Below are 22,199 nucleotides of genomic sequence, written 5' to 3' on the forward strand. Positions count from 1 at the left end.
CGCACGCGCTCGTTTGTATTGTAATACGCTTGATGATATACACAGCCTGAATACTTTAATCAAGTCTCATAATAATAAACGGCATGACTCCGTTCAGGTATACGCGGTTATTTAATAAACTTAAACGATGTAGGTAGGTATAATAATTGTGTTCATATCGAACATTATGCGATTATATCTCCAAAACGAACAAAAATATAACCACATGGTTATAAAACTGTGTCAACCATATTATGAGAGGAAGCTGATACTCTGAAAAATAATTTGGCTATGGTGGAAAATCGTAATCATCATCTCCCTTCTCTTCTACACCGTAAGAGAAAATAATCATTAAAATAATAAACTATATTTTTTTTTTTTATGTGTACATTAAAATGTACTAAAAAATGTACATTAATGTCCGAAAAATGAATTTTAGATCTATCGCACAATTTTTTTGGTAAATATGCCTGAAGTGTTGACAAATGATGTCGTAATCTCTTTTAATAATGATTGATAAAAATAAATAATAAAAAAAAGAAAGTATCATCAATGGGTGGTTTTTTTTTCGTCTCCATTTTTGAGTTTTACTCTGTCATAATATTTTGTATTTACTTATTTGTTATTATAGTTGTATATTACTTAAAACGTATAAACATAAACAAATAAAATAGAAAGATCGGTTGTTGAAATTATCTTCATTAAATAGAAATAAAATTCAAAAATTATTTACGTAATTATAATTATTATAGATTTTTTCATGTATAATAATAATATTAAAAATCATTACATCACATAATATGCGACTCATTTTATATTATATTTTTTTGTAGAAATAGTAAGATTAAAGTAAAATAAATTATATTACAACTTTGGTATGTGAAGGAAAAGAGTTTGTAATCTGTTGTAAATATGTGAGTGTATCGCACAGTAACGCTGCAGTTTTTCATTGTATGATAATAATTTGTCAAATTGTCATTATAGTCTACTAAAATAAGGTTTTTTTTTTTAAAAATAATTTTTGCCATCTCCTAAGGAACGTGTACGCTGCCATTACGGGATTGATATTTCAATACATGTTCTTAAAATATATGTTTATAATTTTAACTTTGTATAAGTCAGAAGTCTGAGATTGTAATGTTCAAAACAATAATAACTAATAAAGTTATAAGAAACAAGTACAAATAAACACATCATGAACGTCTTAAACACAATTAAAGTGACATTAAAATGTTAAATCAAACCCTGTTCCGATTTTGTAAATAATTGACTAGTCTATTCAATCGAAACACTTCAAATAATAATATGTTCTTTTATAGGAATAACAAAAGAGTTCTACACTCAATAATTTAGGTCAAATAGTTTACCAAAGTTTATGGTATAATCAGGTTTTAGTTAAAGAAAGTTTTTCTCTATTAAGAAGACGGATGTGGTGCTTTTGAGCGCTCTAAACTTTATGCATATCGCGCGCAATAAAGGCGGTTACTAGAGATTATTAAGGCCATCGGAGTAGAACATAATTACGACCATGCCACGCGGTGTACGTACTTTACTGCAAATTATAAACATGGTGAAAATAGAAATCCACTGCGTTCGCACGATAATCACATTATTGCATATTCTTAGTATATTATAATAGATCATAAAATATATTATATTCCGCACCCACTCATAGACCATTGATGTGACACGTCTGCCCTAGAATTGCCTATACGATTGTTCCTTATTTGTACACGATTTCAAAGCATTGCAGTTGCTTATAACTGCAGATTTCATTACTCTAATTAATTAATTATAAGCGCTTTTGATGTTATCGACGGAAAGTGAGCTGGTTTTATAACATAAATACATAGATACATTTAAAATAAACCATGTATAATAATACATATTATACGATCGCAAGTATTTTTAAAACAATTAAAAATGAATTTTATTTCAATTATGTTGCATTATCAGCAGTTCCTTGTGGCTTTATTACTTATATTAAGCATAATACATAATTATTAAGTGTTGTTAAGAATCTAAAAATCTTATTGCATTTTAAAATTACATTCTACCAATTTTTAAAGAGACATTTACTTTCAAACATTTTACTTAATTGTCATCGTGAATAATAATTATGATTTAATTATTATTGAATTATAATTAAATTTATTATTATTATAAGTTAGTTGTAAAATATTAATTATAATATTATAATTTTTTTAATCCAAATGTTATTGAATACGATAACATCATATATTGTGCGTATATTGTGACAATCATAATAATATTAGCTATAGTATTTATGATCATTGATTTTAAATTTATGTTTCGCCCGATTGCGTGTGGATCAGGCAACCGTACCGTCAGACATGTTTGTATTAGATAATATGAACCAAATACCAGGCACTGTCGCTTGGTTGGTTATTTACTGAGAGGTGAGAACGAGTGAGGTAAGAGCGTACGACAAACGAAATGAAATTAATTTTTGTAAAAATTTAAATATTTTATCCTTGACTACAACTCTGGATACCGTTTATTTTGAGAAAAAAGAAACGATATTATTATAAATATATTATATTATATAGGTATAGTAATATAAGTAGAGTCCAGATTTAAATATCCCAAAAACTATCAAAAAAATGTTATAATAACCAAAAATAACCTAAAAATTATTTTTTCGACGCAATAATGCTTTTAAAAATGTTTAACCTTTTTTTATAGACCTGTAACTTCACGAGAAATAGAAAAACATGACTGTTTAACTTTTGAATTGTTTACACTACATCTTAACAAAATGTTCAATAATACAAAAGCATACCAAAATTAGAAAAAACTTATTGGAAATTTAAAACGTGATAAACCTATCTCCAACAATTAACATATTATTGTCTTTTGCTTGTACATTTAATGTATGAAATATATCTAAAAACTATTTAAGCAAATGTTTTAAAAATAATATTTATTAATATAATATTTTGAATTTGCACTATACTTAAAGCGTACGTTAAATATAATTAAAAATTAATAAAATGACCCGAATATACTAAATAATAATTCTTTGTATTATCTATTTATCTGTTTCATGAAACGAATTATGTACTTAGAATACTTTGTCCTAGATCCTAGAGTGCACAAATAATTATGCACTTTGCAATGATATCCGGCTTCTAAAAATAACATAATTATAACTATAATTATCTCAAAATATAAAACAAATTTCAAATCATAATATTTTTAATGTTTGTATTGAAAGATTTTAGTTTTTGAGAGATAAAAAATAGAAATAAGTTAAACATGGACTTACGAAAAAGTAACACACATATCGGAAACTTAATTTACTGCTTAAATTATGTATTAACATTGTATTTTACAATACAATGACGTGAACATTTATTTGCCACGATAATCTTTCAAAAGTTATAATTAGATTTTTAATATTTACAGTATATCAAAATCAAAATCATATGAATTATCCATTAAATAGTTAATAGACTAATTAAAAAATGTAGTGTTGTCAATTATTCATATTCGGAATCATTCAGTAAGTATCTGAAGTAGGTTAGTATTATGCAAAACTATAGACATAAAAAAGCCACAATAATTGATAGGGGAAATGGGTGTTTTATTTTAAATGCATACAACATTTTAATCAGTCAATCGCCGTTATTATAATACTATGATGTATATAATATATAAAAATAGTATAAAATATAAATCAAATAAATAACCACACTGCCATTATAGTATTATTATATTAGTAAAATACCTATACCTACAATAAAAATGTCTTGTGTTTAAATCCATGTCTGAATTAACACTATACGTGAACTGGAAATATATGCATGAAAAAAAGGAAAAAAAGATAGGTTAGGTTAAATTTGCATGCCTTTCATTCGGGGTCATAAACGTTTATTGTACGGCTTTTTTTTTTTTAATTTTCTTTTTTTCGGATATAGCGGTTTTCTCGAACGCGTGGCGTGAAAAACAAAAGTTTTCCTCGCATATTATACAACTGCAGTGACAATATATATATATATTATATACGTATCTACTACACAATGATGCGTCCTTGAAAAGAATAAAGGCTGTAAAGTTCATAACACCCTTGGTTTAAAAATATGCATTTACATACAGACTATATTTTAAATTATATTATAATAAGGTGCCTAAGTTAATAGGAAATTTAATATACTAAAACAAAAAGATACTTAAGTATTGTTAGAAAACCCGTAATTCTTATTTGTGTTAAATGTATTTGTATTAAATTTAAGTCGTCCATTATAATAATTCTCAGTTGTAGCAATATTTTTACATTTTAATTTTTTAATCGTTATGTAAATACACTATACAGGCTTATAGTAATGACCCAAAACCATTATTTCAAAAACTCTTAAAACTTTGAATGTTGTCAGAATAAAATAGTTATCGCAAACCACAATAGAAAATGGCTGTATATTGTGTAGATTGTAAGTTCTTTCCTTAAATAGGTAATATTATATTTTATGTACATAATAATATTATATATAAATTTGGCGGTATTACTCAGTATTTTTTTTTTTGTATTGAATGTTTTATGCTTATTGCACAATCAACTATTTAACTCTGTAAAATAATATGTATAATTTTTACAAAGTTTCAATTTTGTTTAGGGAAAAAATCAAAAATCTATTATACTTGTCAATATGTCCAATATGACAACACATAGTTACACACATTTATAATCAATATATACATTGTACAATACAATATATACATTTTTTGTCAAAATAAATTACTAAATGAACAAAAAGTTTTAAAATTAAGTATTTGAGTTATTAACAAAAGATACTTAAATTTTTAAAACTATAGGTATTTTTATACACGGTTATAAACGGTTGAAATTGGTTTGAAAATGGGAAATTGTTGTCATGGGATTCCATTGTTATAACTTTATAAGTTTAAATTTTACTGTCGAGTTATTTTGATCACGTGTAACTTTGACCTGCATATAAAACACTAAGTATATTATAATTTATAATATAATATTTATGTTAATGTGGGAGCTTTTAACAAATTGATTATTATTATAACATTCATTTTTATGAAGTTATCTAAAATGTATCCCAATAGGTATTTTGAGACAGTTGAGGTGATCAATTTATATTTTTGAGTTGTTACACAATTAAAATTATAGAAACAATTAAAATTCAATATTAGAAATTTACAACTATTATAGTAATATTAGTATTATATTACACAATTATATGAAATTGTTAAATTCAATTTAAAATATAATTAAATTGTTTAGAAGTTGAAGAATGAAAACTGTAATACAACATGGTTGAATGATTCACAACATTTATTACAGTTTTGAATTTGAAAAATATATAAATTTATTAATAGTATATTTTGAAACCTAACACTATTCATCTTTTTTAACTACAAAGATTGCGCAGCTTTTTATTTTTCTACGTATATTTTTTATAAACCATATTTTACCAAATAATACAACATTATGTAGGTCCTCAATTCTCTTGAAAAGAATTATTATCTACCAGTTCTCGATTTAAAAAACAAAAATTAGTTTTAAAAGTCAAATGACAAATAAGATATAGAACTATAGTAATATCAACGAAAGAAATAAATACATGACGCGTGTGTATATATTATAATAAAGTTGGACGCAATAAATTTAGCTTTATTATTTGCAAACATATTATACTTATATAGTTATATAGGTTAGTAGTATAGATTGTGAACAGTGCCACGTTAAGCTATGTTACCACCCCGGGGCAATTGCCCCCCTTGCCCCCCCCCCCCATTAATCGCGGCTCTGATTGTGAATATGATTAAATAGCTGCAAAATAATATTATATTATTGTAGACATTCTAACGAATAAACATCTATAGTAATATTGCACACGACTAAATCTGTTGTTGGTATAATTTAACGTTTTTTGTGATTTATGTTTTAAAATTTAAAATTTCAAGTGAAAGAAACATAACTCTGGAGATGTACAGCGGTTCATTTGACCTCTGAAAAAAATTGTAACCTTAAATTATAGGTATAGATATTTTTGCATCACGACAACGATATACCTATTAATCAGTATAAGAAAATTGGCAGCAGTATCTCAAGTTATCAAGCTATATAGTGTAAATATTTCATTTCACAACTTAGATTACCTACGCCGTTTAGCGGTTTCTATGTATAATATATTATAGGTGCACGAGTATATATTATTTACTATTTAGGCAATAACTTTACTATGTATATATATATATATATAAACATGTACAAAATCTTCCATATAATACACAATATCATCTCCTAAAATCTCTATTTTGAACAAAAGACATTTCCTCTGACAAAAACCACGCACTTACACGAAGGATCGCTAGGAAGTGGGAATAGGATATTACCCATACTAATAATATATAAAGTGTATTCTATATGAAACTCGCTATACAGCCACATGAGTGCCATTCAGTCTCGTGACGCCATTTATCTTCTGGAATCCAATAACGGTATCATTTCCTGGCGTCGTCGTCAAGCCTTTGAATCTGTAGTGAAAGTGTTTCCGAAGAATGGAATCGTTCGTAGCTAGGTATATATAATATATATCTACTCGTCTATATTCTATATGTATAGATCAATATATAAGCACACATGTATCACCCTGCATAAACTTTATTGAAACAAAATTTAACCACAAACAAATATTATAAGTGATAAAACTCAGAAATAGCATGAACCTAGATGACTTTTGTCATTCTGTTGTCTAGTAAATCTGTTATACGGATAAATATATGTAATTATATTTTCCCTGGTCATATAATGATAATAAGTTGTTAGTATTGCATGGCAATAATATTATTTTACAACAAATTGTGATTTCATATAATTTTTTATAAATTTAATAAGCTATTATAATATATGTCGTACTCACAACAAAAATTGCGAGTATATTATAAAATATTATACTATATTCTATATTTGTATACAAAAACGTCAACATTTTGTATTTTAGATTCCGAGTAAAACGAAAAATGTATTGATTTTATAACGATCGAGATTTTTTCTATGTATAATGTATATACTACGTAAGTAGTCAAAAAAATACTTATCTTCAAGTGTGGTTTGTGATAGAAAATTAGATATGGTTTGCATCTTAAAGAGGTGAAAATTAAAAATTCAAAGTATTTTAATCTGGAAAATTGAAAAAAAAAATTATGGAAAAACTGTAACTTTTATGCAGTTTTTGGGACTAAATCGTTTTTTTTTTGTGTGTAACTAAAGTTTAAAATGAATAATTGTTGATATTTGAATTTTCATCAATTTTTATATGATTATTTTCTATACGTAAAAATTGTTTTTAAATATTTCGACTCTTATTAAATTATTATATAATTATTATAATTGTCTAGATTTTTTATATACATTTAAATTTATGGTTTTTTTTAGATTTATTTCCATAAATATTGATAAATAATTTTTCACCTGGTCAAAAATCTCAACAAATTAATACAAGATAAGCTTTTCTTTAGGCTAAAAAAAAAAGGAGAATACATGAGCACAATTTATGTTAATAAGGATTTAAAGTCCAAATTTTGATGAAATTACATATTTAAACGACAAATAACGAAATTAATTATTATTTTGTTATAACTCAAAAACATTATTCTTGGTGACTTAAACAGTTTACATATATGTTTATTGTTTATATTTTATACAAAATAATATTTTAAAATTCAATATTTTTATAAAAAAATAATTCAATCTACTGTATTATTAGTAGTAAAATAAATTACTTTACCTAATAACAATATGAAAGAAGACAACGTGAAATATTCTTAGTGATATAGGGTGATAAAACTGATAAACCGTCTCCGCTCAGAATCTTTTCGTATCATATATTATGATATATCATTAAATTTAAATTTAACACATTTATCACAGTGATCCACTCAACACATACCATCCGCCCATGCAACAAAATGGTATTCACTTGTATACCTTTTTTTTGGTTTTGGTACATATATTATACAGAATAATTCACTAACCATGCTTGCCTTCTTTTCTTTCTTCAATAACGTAGTTTTCAAAAATTTAATTTTTATATTTTTAAAATATACTTAAAGATCATATATTCAAATTCTTGAGATTTTATTGTGTTACTCGAGAAGTGTGCTAAGAAGATACAAACAGAATTTTGTTCAAATGACCACCACCTCCTCCTTATAATAGTAAATTATTTAACAGATAATTGTTCTGAAAATGTTTACGTATCAAAATACAAATTTGAACGAGTAGTTTTTGGTTTATTTAACTTTGTGTACTGAGGAGAATAGGTCCATAAAATATGTATAATAATGGGATTGAAAGATGTTTGGGATATAGTAATATAAAAATTTTAGTTATTTATTGATATTTTTATTATTTATAAAAATGGTCCTAATAAAAAATAATAAATCTGGTATTACGCACATTTTATATTTTTGTAAAGCCATTTTTAAGGATATTTACTCTTAGTAAAATCTTTTTAATTACTAAAAAAAACTATTCATATTGAATTGAAAAAAATGATCCGTTGAATACTTAACAGAAAAAGTTTGTGATTTGATTGTTTAAAAACTTAAGCCACGTGACACTCCTCAGTCTTCGAATACAAAAATATATTTCAAGAATTTAAAAAAATAATTTTTATGTGAGTTCAAAAATTTAAAGTTTAAATTAATTAATTATCAAATAAAAAGATTAGAGTCTGCATGTGCTCGGGGAATCATATCCTGAACATAATAAAATATATAAATATATATTTGTGAAACGACAAAAAATAATATTACAATATAACCTCTATAGGTGTTCGTTCAAAACGAAAAATTCAAAAACAAGCAGCTTATGGGGGCGGAATGATTGAGCTAGGCTGATGGGGTGAGTGGAATTCTATACATATACGAATTATACGCGTGGCATATGTCTATATGTGTATACTCTTATTCGACAATTCTTCCCGGATCTGCTACCTCCGATCCAACATGCGCTCCCTCCGAATACGTATAGCGACGTTGACATAAAGAAAATGCATTACCCACGACCGTCACGCGATGCACAGTATGTGTACATGTATACAGATCTCCTATCCACAGTGAGACGGAATGTAGTTGAGAGGGAGTGGATAAACAACGGGGGTTTGACGTCAAAGCGAGGCCGAGGGATCGCAGGAAATGGCGGCTGGAAACGTCGAAAAGGAAAAAAAATAATTTAATATATATACATAATATTTTATTATCAATCCCAAGAACGCGAAACTAAGGAAAATCATTTTGCAACGGAGCGAGGGGCTTATAGTCGTGTATATATAGTATTGGTTTTCGCTCAAGACTACGCGCATCGTTGGCCGATCGTACGGTGGACTGTCGGTGTTTCGCTTTAAAATTATTTATAAGAACATTATAGAAATATAGACCGTTATCGCCGGAAAACCTGACCGGAATAATATCCAAATCCCAAACACCGTTCAGTATATTATATAAATTTATAACTGCGGAAAGAGAGTGTTCTGCATAATATTATTCCGCCCGGTAAAACCCGCAAAAATACTAGTATAGCGTAGTGTTTGTGCGGTGATTAAAACAATTATCACCGATAATAATATAATAGATATACGGTGACGAGACGAAAATTCGATGACAAGTGCGAGCAATATGCGTTTCGCGTGAACCCGAAATAATTTTGCATGCCGTTTACCCCTCCCCCCTCAGCCCCAAATGCACCGATATCACTACGACATATTAATATTATCATCGCCTCCGTCCGCCGCGCCATTCGCGGACCGCACAGCCCCGAGCAGTCCGCCGCGGACGTCCGGTCGGGTCCTGCACACACGCGAACGGCTTCGTCGTCATCGTCGTCGTCGTCGTCGTCCGCGGCACACGTGACGGCGCGAATGTGGTGCATGCGTGTGTGCTGGGCGCGCGCACACCGCCGTCCACCCCCGAAACAAGATGGCCGCCCGGGCGAATTGAACGCGGCCGCGGTGTCGGGTGGGTGTTCGGAGGTCGGGCGACGGCGGCGAGCGAGAGGGAGGCCACCACGCACCACATCACATCATCACGCACACACGCACACGCGCCCACACGCCGCGAGCAGCAGAGGACAACGGGCGAAAATCGATCATATAATATATTATATTGTTTCGCTCGGTCTCGCGCTTCATCTCACCACCGCCGCCGCCACCACCACCGCCGCCGCCACCACCACCGCCGCCGCCGCCCAAACACATTTATTACGTATGCGTGTGCGTCGTGCAACGTGACCTCCCCTGTGCATATATATATATATACATCGCATTATAATATCCGCGAGCCCACCCCGCGGGCCGGCACACTATTGTACAGCTGCAGGTCAGGCCACCGCCGCCGCCGCCGGGCGTACCGGATATGCGCGTATGATGACGTATATCATCGTCGTCGTTATTATATTTTAATATATAATATGTGCAGTGCCGCTGCCGAGACTTGGACGCACGTCGGCTCCGGCCGGTTTCGTGTACGATATAATAAAATATATAAACATTCGCTTCGAACAGGTACACGACATAGTGTATGCGATTATAGACAATTACTCGTTTTTGCAGACAAATATTTTAAATTTTCGTTTCCGCCAATATACCTATATATATATATATACATAGCTGCTATAGAAAATATTTTTTTAATATTATAAATGTTTGTTTATTTAAATTTGGCGTTGTATAAAATTATTTCATATTAATATTCAATGATTTAAAATTTAAATATACTTACCTTAAAACTAATCACTTTTGTTAAATACAACAATAACATAATTATTATATTAAACTTTTTGTTTGGGAAAACGGTATTATATGACCATATTTAGGTATGCCTTGCAGACCCTGGTCGTCAAAATCAAATAGCACTTCGGGGTGGAACTCATTTGTTTTTCGATTTAGAATACTATCACTAAAATAATATTAATAAATTAAATAGTACCTATATACAATAAACCTACAACGTGTTTCAAGTCTAATGATTAATGCTAATTAAATTTAGGTAAATTATAATTGTATAAACATTATATATTATGATATAATTTATTACTTTCCGTGACTAAATAATATAGAAAAAAACGTAATATTATATTATGAATGTCTCACGTGCACGCTAATTAAAGTTCATATATATATTTATATTATAGGTAGGTATAAGATATATAATATCAATATTGATAATATCGTGATTTGTTCCATATTGTGTGCCACAATAAAAAGTCACAAAAAAATATAAACAATCGACAATTTTTTTCATTTTAAACGTATTATTGATATATTTTTAATATTATAACTTCTTGATGCACGTGCGATTTTATGCACATAAATATATTATATTATATATGTGTCAAAAGGTTTTCGACCGACAGTCTTTTATAAAAGTCTTTTACATTCGAGCGACACTACGGGGGTGTCAAAACTAATTTAATATAATATTCCTCAAAGTAATATCAATTGTATAATATAATACGCTGTCATTATTAATGTTTGACATATTTTTTTTATTACTTGTTCGGAGCGTACTTAAAAAACTTTAAAAGTCATTCTTGCAAAGGTTTGCGTGCACATTACAGTTAGTGTTGCTAGTGATATTATACGCAAATATATATATATATATATATATATAACATAATATAATATAATATAATACAATTTTTATTTTTTATTATAATATATAATATAATAAAATATGTAGACACCTATACTGTTAAACATTTTAGATATACCGAAAAGTCGCATATTTTTTTACATTTTTTGGCTATACGGAGACATTTTATTTCGCAGCGATCTGCAAACGAGATAAACATTCACCATTTTTTATTACAAATAGCGAAATCGTGAGAGATACAGTCTTTGTCTTCATTTTTGTAGCAATATTTTAAGTTTATTATTTTGCTGTTAAAACAAAACGCATATAAAAAATATTGTCGTTATTTGAAATACAGGTAGCTTTATTGAAAATTAATCTTCAATTATTGACAAATATATAAAATACGTACTATTATAATGATTAATTGTATATTAATTGTAAGGAATAATGTGATACATATCAAGGCCATGCCCATAACAAATTTTCTAGATGAGTTATGAAAATCATAGTACCTATAACTGGTGTAAAAAATAATGAACATTTTTTTAGACAATTTCGTTAATAATTATCCAAGAAAATTTCTGGATGGGTATGATTTGCAAATATTATAGTTATTATATTAGTTGAATCAAAATGATTGATTTTATTGATTCTACAAAAATTATAAAATAAGGATTCAAAAAGTTAGATATAATTTATGTTTTTGTTTTATATTTGCGTCTTATCTTAATAATTATTAGATTATGTTAGTATGTTCAGATTGAATGTTATAACATTTTAGTTTACCTTATAAAATGTATAACTGCTTTACGGGCATTTATTATCAACTATATAATATAATAAGAATCCCTTTTAACAAAAATAATAATACATAATATCTCTCGTAGGCGGTTCTTATGTTTAATCGTATATTTGCGACAGGGTTATGTGCAGACAAGCGGGTTGGGTAAAAACTAATTGTCATGGCTAAAATTATTTGCATTATAAATTTATAATAGTTGTAGGTATACATATATGTATTGCCACAGTGATGTATATTTTATATAGATATTATATATATGCTATACCTAGTATGTGGTTGCAAAAATCATACGCACGTTTATACATCATATACCGTATACTGTTATATTATATTATATAGGATCCGCTACAACAGTCACCGTGGGAAATGCAAATCTCGATAGATCTCACCTGCAGTATACAATATTATTGCACGTACGATAAAATAGTACCTACAATAATAATAATAATAATAATAATAATCAATAGCATTACCATCACCGCCGCCGCTGCCGCCGTCAATCGATCGGCAACGATTTCCTTTTGTGAATATATTTATATATACTTTACTCGCCGAATATTGTAACCCTTTGATGCTGCTGTCCGGGCCACCTGGGATTAACAAGACCCTGCAGCCGTCCCGCGTATATAATAGTTTATATTCAAATATTATGCGCGTACCTATTTGCGTATACGTATATATGCCACATTATTATGTACCCATACCCGCGGTATACCTGACGCGCGGTCCGCGGGGACCCGGAAGGGATAAGTCATACAGGTATGAATCGTAGATGATGTAGGTACAGTCGGTTCAGATCGCGGAGAAAATTTTAATCTGAGAAAGCCAGCGCAATAGTATTATATGTATAATGTTATAGTGCCAGTCTTATGGTGCAGCTGTGTCGTCGTCGTGCTAGAGACGGAATTGTATAATATATACATTGTACTGCAGCCACAATAGGATTTTAGACATCCTATATACATAATAATTTAAGGTCACGGTTGCGTGTATTAAAAAAACGTGTTCATTTTCGGAGGGTATACCCACCGAAATTATTATTATTATTCTCATTATTATTGACATGATGCCAAAACGAAATAATATAACATGTATCTATAATACGATTGTGCGAATTGGTAGGTACCTATGAAAATAAAATTATGCACAACCCTTTTTGAGCACTTATTAACTATGTTAAATTCCCAAGCGAAAATGTTATATATTATTCGCATTATTATCATATTACTATTAATATGCATAATTATTACGTACCTATATCATATGTACGACGCATAGTCTATAATTTGTTTATTAGCAATTATTATAATAATATAATAATATAGATATAATAATATATATACCAGAGAATATTTGTCATTATGTATTATATTTATCTCAATAGATCTCCGTAATGCATATTAATATTGTAAGGCTTAACGAATATTCTGTGCAACGGAAGATCAATATATTCTATAATAAGTTAGTATAAATTAGAATATTATACTGTATAATATACATTTACATCGCATTAGTTGTTTGACTTGTAAAAGTATTAATAACTTGAGAGCGTTTCAATTGAAAGGCACTTTATTTTTTGAATTGTGTTTTTACTCTGTAAACATTATCCGAAATATAATCTCTAAAGCTGAATAACTTCTATTTTGCGTTTATTAAATAATAAATTATACTGAAACAACCATTATTTAATAATATGTTTAAAAAAATGTAAATATTGATTTTGCACGTTTTGCGCGTATGCCGTATATGCAGCTAAAACTTTGTGTACGTTGAGATACATTATAAATGAAATGTATTGTAATAAGATGAATACATTTGATCAATTTCTCGAAATATTATTTAATGCTATTAAACAGGAATATGATAACATATGCATTATTGTTATAAAATCGCTCATGTTGTCGTGCGCCTATAAAATAACACATCCATTTATTACAGAAAAATAAATTAATATTATATATTATATAGTAACAGGTATATTGCGTCATTGCATTGTATTGTAAGGATACATAAAGTACTTCCTGGTTGCTATACGTACCTTTTACACAGAATCGAAATAATTTTTATTAAACATGTTATTTTAACAAATTGTTTATACAATATTCACGCACGCGCACATGTGTTATATATATACTGTAAAATTGTTTTTCAATAGAGTACAATAATGTCTTAAGAGAATAATAATATATCTAATTAATTTTTCTCGTATAGGATTTTAGAAAGTTTAAAAAACGAATTATATTATTATATCTATTTTATTTATTGTGCCTCTGAATATAGCTTACACTGCTTACAGTCGAGTAAAAATATCAATCATTACCAAAAATATACCCTTCATCATTTGTTTCTGTAATTTAATCAGCGCAGTTATTATCTGCAAGTTTGGTAGTACTCGTATAATAATCGATTGAACCTGACTCGTGGGCCTCAGTGTTTCACAAAATACCAACAAGAGTATATAAAATACTCGAGTCTTTTAATTTAGGTCAAGGGTGAAAAGAAAATAAATCTTAAAAAATGTGCTAAACATAATCATTTAACGAATGGCGGATGAAGGCGAAAGGAGGAGTGCTTTTGTGTTTATTATTATTGCACGCAGTGTTTTTTTTATTTTTTATCGCGTGCCACTGCACTAAAGACCGCGTGCGACGTCGGTAAGGGGAGTGTTGAACTTTTTTGCGTTCTTTTTATTTTAATTATGACCTTGACTCATATTTCTCTCAAGGCCAAATGTTTTAACTACCCTCGCCGCGAGGAAAAGTTTCTTACTTTTTTATTATTATTATTCTATTGCACCTCGTTCCTCACCCTACCACCACGCCGACGCCGCTGCTGCCTTCTTTGTTATTACTGTTAAAAGAAGTAATTTATCCATCCCCTCAGTCAGCGGTGGCTGGATTTAATTTGCATGCAACAAGTGCCATAAATATTTATCGTCGATTAAAAAAAAAAAGAAACGAGAGAAGAAAACAAAAACAAAAACAACAGATTAAAAACATTCCAGACGTTGCATTTTTTGTACGGCAACAATACGTAATCAGGAAATAACAATTTGTTTACTGATTTTTCTTTAACACATATTTTCACGTTTGTCTATAGGTCAAAACTTTTTTAATTGTTTATTTAAAAACATACTTCATTGTCATAAATTTAAGTTGTCTCAATTTTGCAAAATTATTCGATGTTATATCATCGATATTGTAACTATATATGCCTATATATCATTATAATATAAAAATAATCGTTCAGACATTATATTAAGTTATATATTATATAATATATCTCTAAAATATATTTTTCAACGTTTTATTACATTATGTACGTTTTAAATATATTTAAAAGCAAAAACAAATTAAAACATATATGTACCTATACCTAATAAAATATAAATTAAAGTACTTCTGCTCGTTTGTATAACCTACGTACGATTAAATTATCACTAAACATTTATTATATCAATAGTGAGATAATAGTCTAATGAACATGATTTAGTGGTCTGTGCGTGATCAATCCATCAAACTTTAATGAATCATTAAATTTTTTTTTATGAAATTAGAAATGTAAATTAGAATGTAAAACACTGCAAATGTATGATTTTACAAGTTTACTAAATTATTATATTTTAATAAAGTAGGTACGTATTAATAATTCAAAATATTTATAATGGGTTTATTGCTTAATATTCAAGTTAATAAATATTGATATAAAGTACCTGTCCTGCAGAATATTGTTCACAATCAGCGTTTAATTTAAGCAGTAGCCAATACTCAATTAATATATTATGTTTAGTAGCTAATATTATCTGTGTTCTAAATTAATATATTTTCACCGATAAAAGAAAAATTACTAAATATAATATTTATTTACAACATTACCCTCATATGCACTATACAGTCTACACGCATGCGTATTATATATTATACGTATAACAATAAAAGATTCTAAAAATAATTCTAAAAAACATAATTCACTAAATGATCAGTATCAATTTTCATAAATTATTTTCAAATTTTCAATTAATTTCGAACTACTCGAAGAAAGAAATAATAGAGTTACATTTTTTCACGTTTGCATAGTATTATTATACATACCTAGCTATCACACAATCACACAAGTAGAATTACTACCACAAGTACCATGTGTGCATAAAGATGAAGTTACCATCTATGAGACGTCTGTTTTTACTTTCAAAAGTGACGGTACGTTATGATATCTATGTACTTTCAAATGGAAGTTAGTATTGGTAGAAGACAAAAACGCCAAAACGAAATAAGAAAAATAAAATGAATTGTATTATTCGCAACGCCAACATATATATACGTCATACATGTAATATCAATAACCTATAAATTAAGGCGATTTGTCCATTTTACTTAATAAAAAAAATATATAAATTTTGATTATTCTATATTATATAGTGGAATATTGGCGATTTTTAAATAGGTTTATAAAATATTATATTAATATTAATATTGGCACAAATTATGTTTCTTTTTTAAAACTTTGGTGATTATGTCTTATAACCGTCAGTATACAGAACGTCCCAAAAAGAACTTTTTTTAAAAATATTAGCTTTTTTAACTAAACAAAATGGCAACCGATTTAAAAAAGCGTTCTTTTTGGGATACTCTGCATAGTGCATATACTCGCAGTAACGCCGTAAAGTAACTATCATATTGTGTGCGATGGGTTTGTTCCTAGTTTCCTACAAGTCAGACATATTTTACTCAATACGCAATGATATTCCTGTAATACTGTGCCTATATAATATGCATGTAAGAAAGACGAATAAAATATGAAGCCGTCGTACGTTGTAATCATCATTATATATATATATATACATACCGCAACTATTTGTTTTATTAATCATAAGTTATGATACGACAGCGATACTAATAATATATTATGTTGTCGTGTCGTACGCATATTATAATATGATGGTATAGCTATATTATAAGCTTGGAAGCACCGATTTAGACGAATCCGTAATATTATAAACATATATGAGTGCGCGGGTTTGTCGATCCAGGTGCATTCGTAACGACAGTATACCTTATATATATTACACGCATAGTATAATAATAATAATATATAATATGCATGTCTACCTATGTTTGATAATAATAATAAAAAGGGTATGCAAATTTATGCGTTCGATCCTAGCTAGGAGGCTGTGTTCCGCATTCGACGTGCTTTCTCGCGGGGAACCGGTAGCGCGGCGCGTGTATATAATATTATAATATATACAATATACATATAGGGTATAGAAGGGCGCCGTGAACGGGTGTCGTGACGGGGGTTGAGGGGATACAGTGTGAAATAGAGTGTGTGTGTGTGTGAGAGAGAGAGAGTGACAGGAAAAAAAAGGCAAATTTAGATCGACGTGGTTCGAAAAACACCACCGAAAGGGTTAAACGCACCACAGAAGAGCGCATATTTAAATATTACTAGTCGACGGCGGAGGACACACGGAACGCGAGCGAAAAACGGCACTCTAAAACCACTGGTGAGTACTATATATTATAGTATTATAAAATGTTATATTATTATTGTCCCGTTCGTCCGCAGACATTTATTATTATTATTTTATTATATTTTGTTATTTTTACTGTAAAACGCCCCAAACCAGTTTGGAACCCACGTCATAACACGCAAGCCCCGCGCATTTTGGGGGAAGTTTCGCCCTCACGGACCCTTGACCTCTTAGCTCTTCCTCCGCCCACAATCGGTGCCGGCTTGTCCAAATATATCATCAATAATAATAATAGTAATAATATTGTATTATACATCACCACGTTAACAGAATACAACGGTGTATAAATATATTATTATGAAATACTAATAGAGGAATATAATTTAATAATAAACTGCACTGCACAACGATAAAATAAATATCCACATTTGAAATTTTTAAAAGAATAATACAAGATATAATATAAAGTGGAAACAGAGATTTTTCCAAAATTAATATAGATGCATTTGAAGTAACGAATTTTTAAATTGTATAAATAAAAATTATAAATTATAAAAAATATATACTCTTAAAACTAAAATATCACAAATATGCATTATAAACATTTAATATTTTTATTGTAATGTCTTGAAATTAATTTCTAGCTTACCCATTAACTATAAATCAAATATATAAATTATAAATGTAAAAATACAATAACTTAGAGTCGTATAAATTATATTATATTGAATGCTTACTATGTTTAAGCGATTGGCATATACAATTCATTTTTAATATAAATCGGTAAATTTTTAAAACTAAATACTGTAAGTCGATAATTTAAGATATTACGTGTATGAATATCAGATACATCATGAATTAAAATAAAATATTCAAAACTCTACAATATATTGGTACATTTTACATGTAGAAGATTTACATAGAATGTTCAGGTATAGTTCGTAGAAAACATTACTACAAAAATAATATTAAATATATTGTTTTTAAGATTGAATTGATGTTATGTTATTAGAGAGTAAAATTGAAACAGATTTAATCTTTTACGAGAGACCGACAATTTTATAGTTAAATTGCCGTTAGCTATTTATGTATTATATTATAAAATTAAAATGTATTAGCAACTTCTAAAAGAATTCGCTATTTTTGTCATGCCTATTTATTTTAAATATTTGTATATAAATTAAATATATCTATATTGCCAATATATAGGTATTCCATATTCCTATAAATTTAAATTTAAACTTTGTTTTACTTGAGTTTCAGCTATTTCCATATTAAAAAATAAAGTATTTTTTTTATTTATTAAGTATATATTATGATCAATTATATACGATATAATATAATATATAATATTCATTATAATATACTGAAATTTATTATAGTGGATTAGGTACCTGTATTGATTAATATTTAATATCATTGAAATTACTATAAATTCGTATAGCTTTTTAGTATTATGTATATTTTTAGTAACTATAGATAGTACAAAAGATTAAATACGATAATAAATTTATTATTTTTATTAAACTTTTTTACAGACACATTTCAAATAACCAATTACTTGGTATTTGGTTTTATCTCTTAAGCTTCAATTTTAAGAAAAAAATAAATATATATTTTTAATTCTTAATGTTTTTAACGCCAAAAATAGTATGATATATATATATACATATATCTATATATATCATTGTAAATAATAACTAATGTAGTTATATATTAAAAGTATTTTTAGTGTAGAATGTATAGGTACTTATTTTATACTGATATATATTATATATTATCAAAAACGACAAAAACTGCTAATAAGACAAAATAAACATTGCAATTAAATTAAAATTTATTCTAGTAGATATTTACCAAAAACTAATAATATAATGAGCCTTATCATAAAACTAATATTATTTCACTTTAATACTAACTATAATACAAACGTTGTGTCAAAGTTCTACCAATAAAAAAATTCTCCATTTGATAAAACATTTATATTTTTCTAAATTGTTAGTATTACACTCGTACAGTCACATATTGTTAATTTTTGTCTTTGTATTAAAACATATAATATTGTGAAATAAAAAAGTCAATTTTATCAAATGTTGTAACTTAATTCAATGAATAGGTAAATACCGTGGTTTTTTTTTTTCTGAACTACCAGTATAATTGTTTTTAGTTTAGGTAATTTTCGTTTTCTTTTGTAGAAATTTATTGATTGATTTGAATAACTATTACTTTATAAATAAAAACAATATTAAAACTTGTATAATATATTAAATATGCTTGTATTTTCAAATGATAATTTAGATTTTATAGGTACCTATATAATATAGGTATACAATAACTTATGTACAACTTGTACACAATTTCAATCGAAATAACTTGATAATTTTCAATATATGTAGGTACCACATGCCATACTGAGTATATTATAATATAATATAATTTGTATTTATTATCAAAAGAAATTTACCTATATTATATTATTATAATCATTTATAAGTTATAACAAATACATAATATAACATATACCTTATATTATTTTATTGTATTTTTCTATTATACAAATTTAAAAAGTTATTACTTAGGAACCTTACCAATCGGAAATAATGGTTAATAGTTTATTAATACTGTAAATTACAATTATATAGGTATATGGTGTAATATTAAACCGTAATTTTGTATTTTAAACATTTAAACAATCAAATTGAAATCTAATATTTTTTTTTATTTTGGTGAACCGAAATTTTAAAATGAAGTACATATTATAAAAAATAAATAAAAAAATATACTGGTTCCACTGTTTTTTTGTTTGGAAATTATTATTACGTTGTAATAAATCGTTTCCGTTATTGTACATATTAGCTATTTATTATTCGAATAAATTATGTTCCTAAAGTGAGTGAAATTAAATTATTTTAAAAATTAAAACCTGTAGTAGGTATAGGCAATACCATTGATTTTAGAATATATTCTAATGGTAGTACGACATACCTATTACTTGACATATTGTCTGTCCTACACTGGTTATAAACTCTTCAAAGAACATTTAAACGGACGAAATTAAGTATCGAATGTTTGAATTAAAACGAAATTAAAATTTTTATAGCAAATGTATAATAATCGAATTGAATTCATAAAAGAAAACCATTATATAAGTAGCAACGAATTTTCCACATTAAGGTAGATTGCATACAGCCCGCAAATAAGTAGAGTTACATATTACTTATTACAGGTGTATAATATTTTAACATTTATATGAATTCCATAAGATCATGAATTTAACTAAATATTGATAAACCTACATCAATATTTTCAAAAAATTCACCGACTGTTTCATAAATCATAATACACAGTAAAACAAATTGTTGCAATAACCTAACCTCGATTCCAACAGTTATCAATTCCGCTTGATATTTTTCTATATTGATTCCACTGAATATTTGTTAATGTTGGTTCCGCCGACTGTTTATCAAACAATAATTGATGTATCATATTATTATACAGTATTTTTTTTCAACAGTATAGGTACAAGTTTACCATATTTTTTTTTAATTTAAATCAAAATAATTTAATTATTGTCGTCTATAACGGAAAATATAACAACATATATAATATATATTATGACAAAAAAGTACAATTAAATACAATTTAAATTTTGTTAAAAGAGTAAAATAAAATAAATCAAATACCTAATGATTGGTTTTTTACAATTTATTTAGATAACGCCAAAAAGGCAAAAATATTACAGTCTAAAGAAAGTTATAAGTTATAAGCAATTAAATACAAAGTAAAATGTTACGAATGAACTGCAAATTAATTTTATATTAATGTAAATAAGGAGTGTTGCCAGTGGGTGGCTTCTCCAACTCCAATCTTCAATGTCTGTATTTACTCTTATTAGCCTTATTAGTACTTCATTTTTATAGATTGTGTAATCAAAATAAAAATAAAAAAATATTAATGTAAGAATTTTACATTTTGTTATTATTAAAATAAATAATTAACAAATATTTAGCGGATTGATAACCGGCAGAATCAATATGTAAAAAAATTCGGCGCAATCGATACATCTAAACCCGACAGAACATTTAAAAGTGGTGTTAAAAATCTATGAATCATAATTTCTGATATAATGAGGTTCTTAGATAAACTTGTATATATTAAAGTTCCAAAATTACAGAATTTGAGTAGGTATCTAAAAATTCATCGTTATTATTACGATCGTATTATACAAAGGAAAATATATGGGTGAACAAACTTGGTGAATCATCCTATACCACAATGTGTATTACACATTTGAAAATTCCTTACAATATATTGATA

The 22,199-nt window shown here is 27.6% G+C and overlaps 1 long non-coding RNA gene across 1 annotated transcript in view; it reads left to right on the forward strand.

Moving 5' to 3' along the window:
• Positions 1-17,691: 17,691 nt before the first annotated feature.
• Positions 17,692-22,199, forward strand: part of LOC132918349 (uncharacterized) — a 53,266-nt gene continuing 48,758 nt past the window's right edge. Inside the window, exon 1 of the long non-coding RNA XR_009660455.1 lies at positions 17,692-17,915. This is a non-coding gene — a long non-coding RNA (uncharacterized LOC132918349). The remainder of the gene's footprint in view (positions 17,916-22,199) is intronic.

Source organism: Rhopalosiphum padi, chromosome 1 (assembly GCF_020882245.1).
Source record: "Rhopalosiphum padi isolate XX-2018 chromosome 1, ASM2088224v1, whole genome shotgun sequence".
NCBI lineage: Eukaryota > Metazoa > Arthropoda > Insecta > Hemiptera > Aphididae > Rhopalosiphum > Rhopalosiphum padi.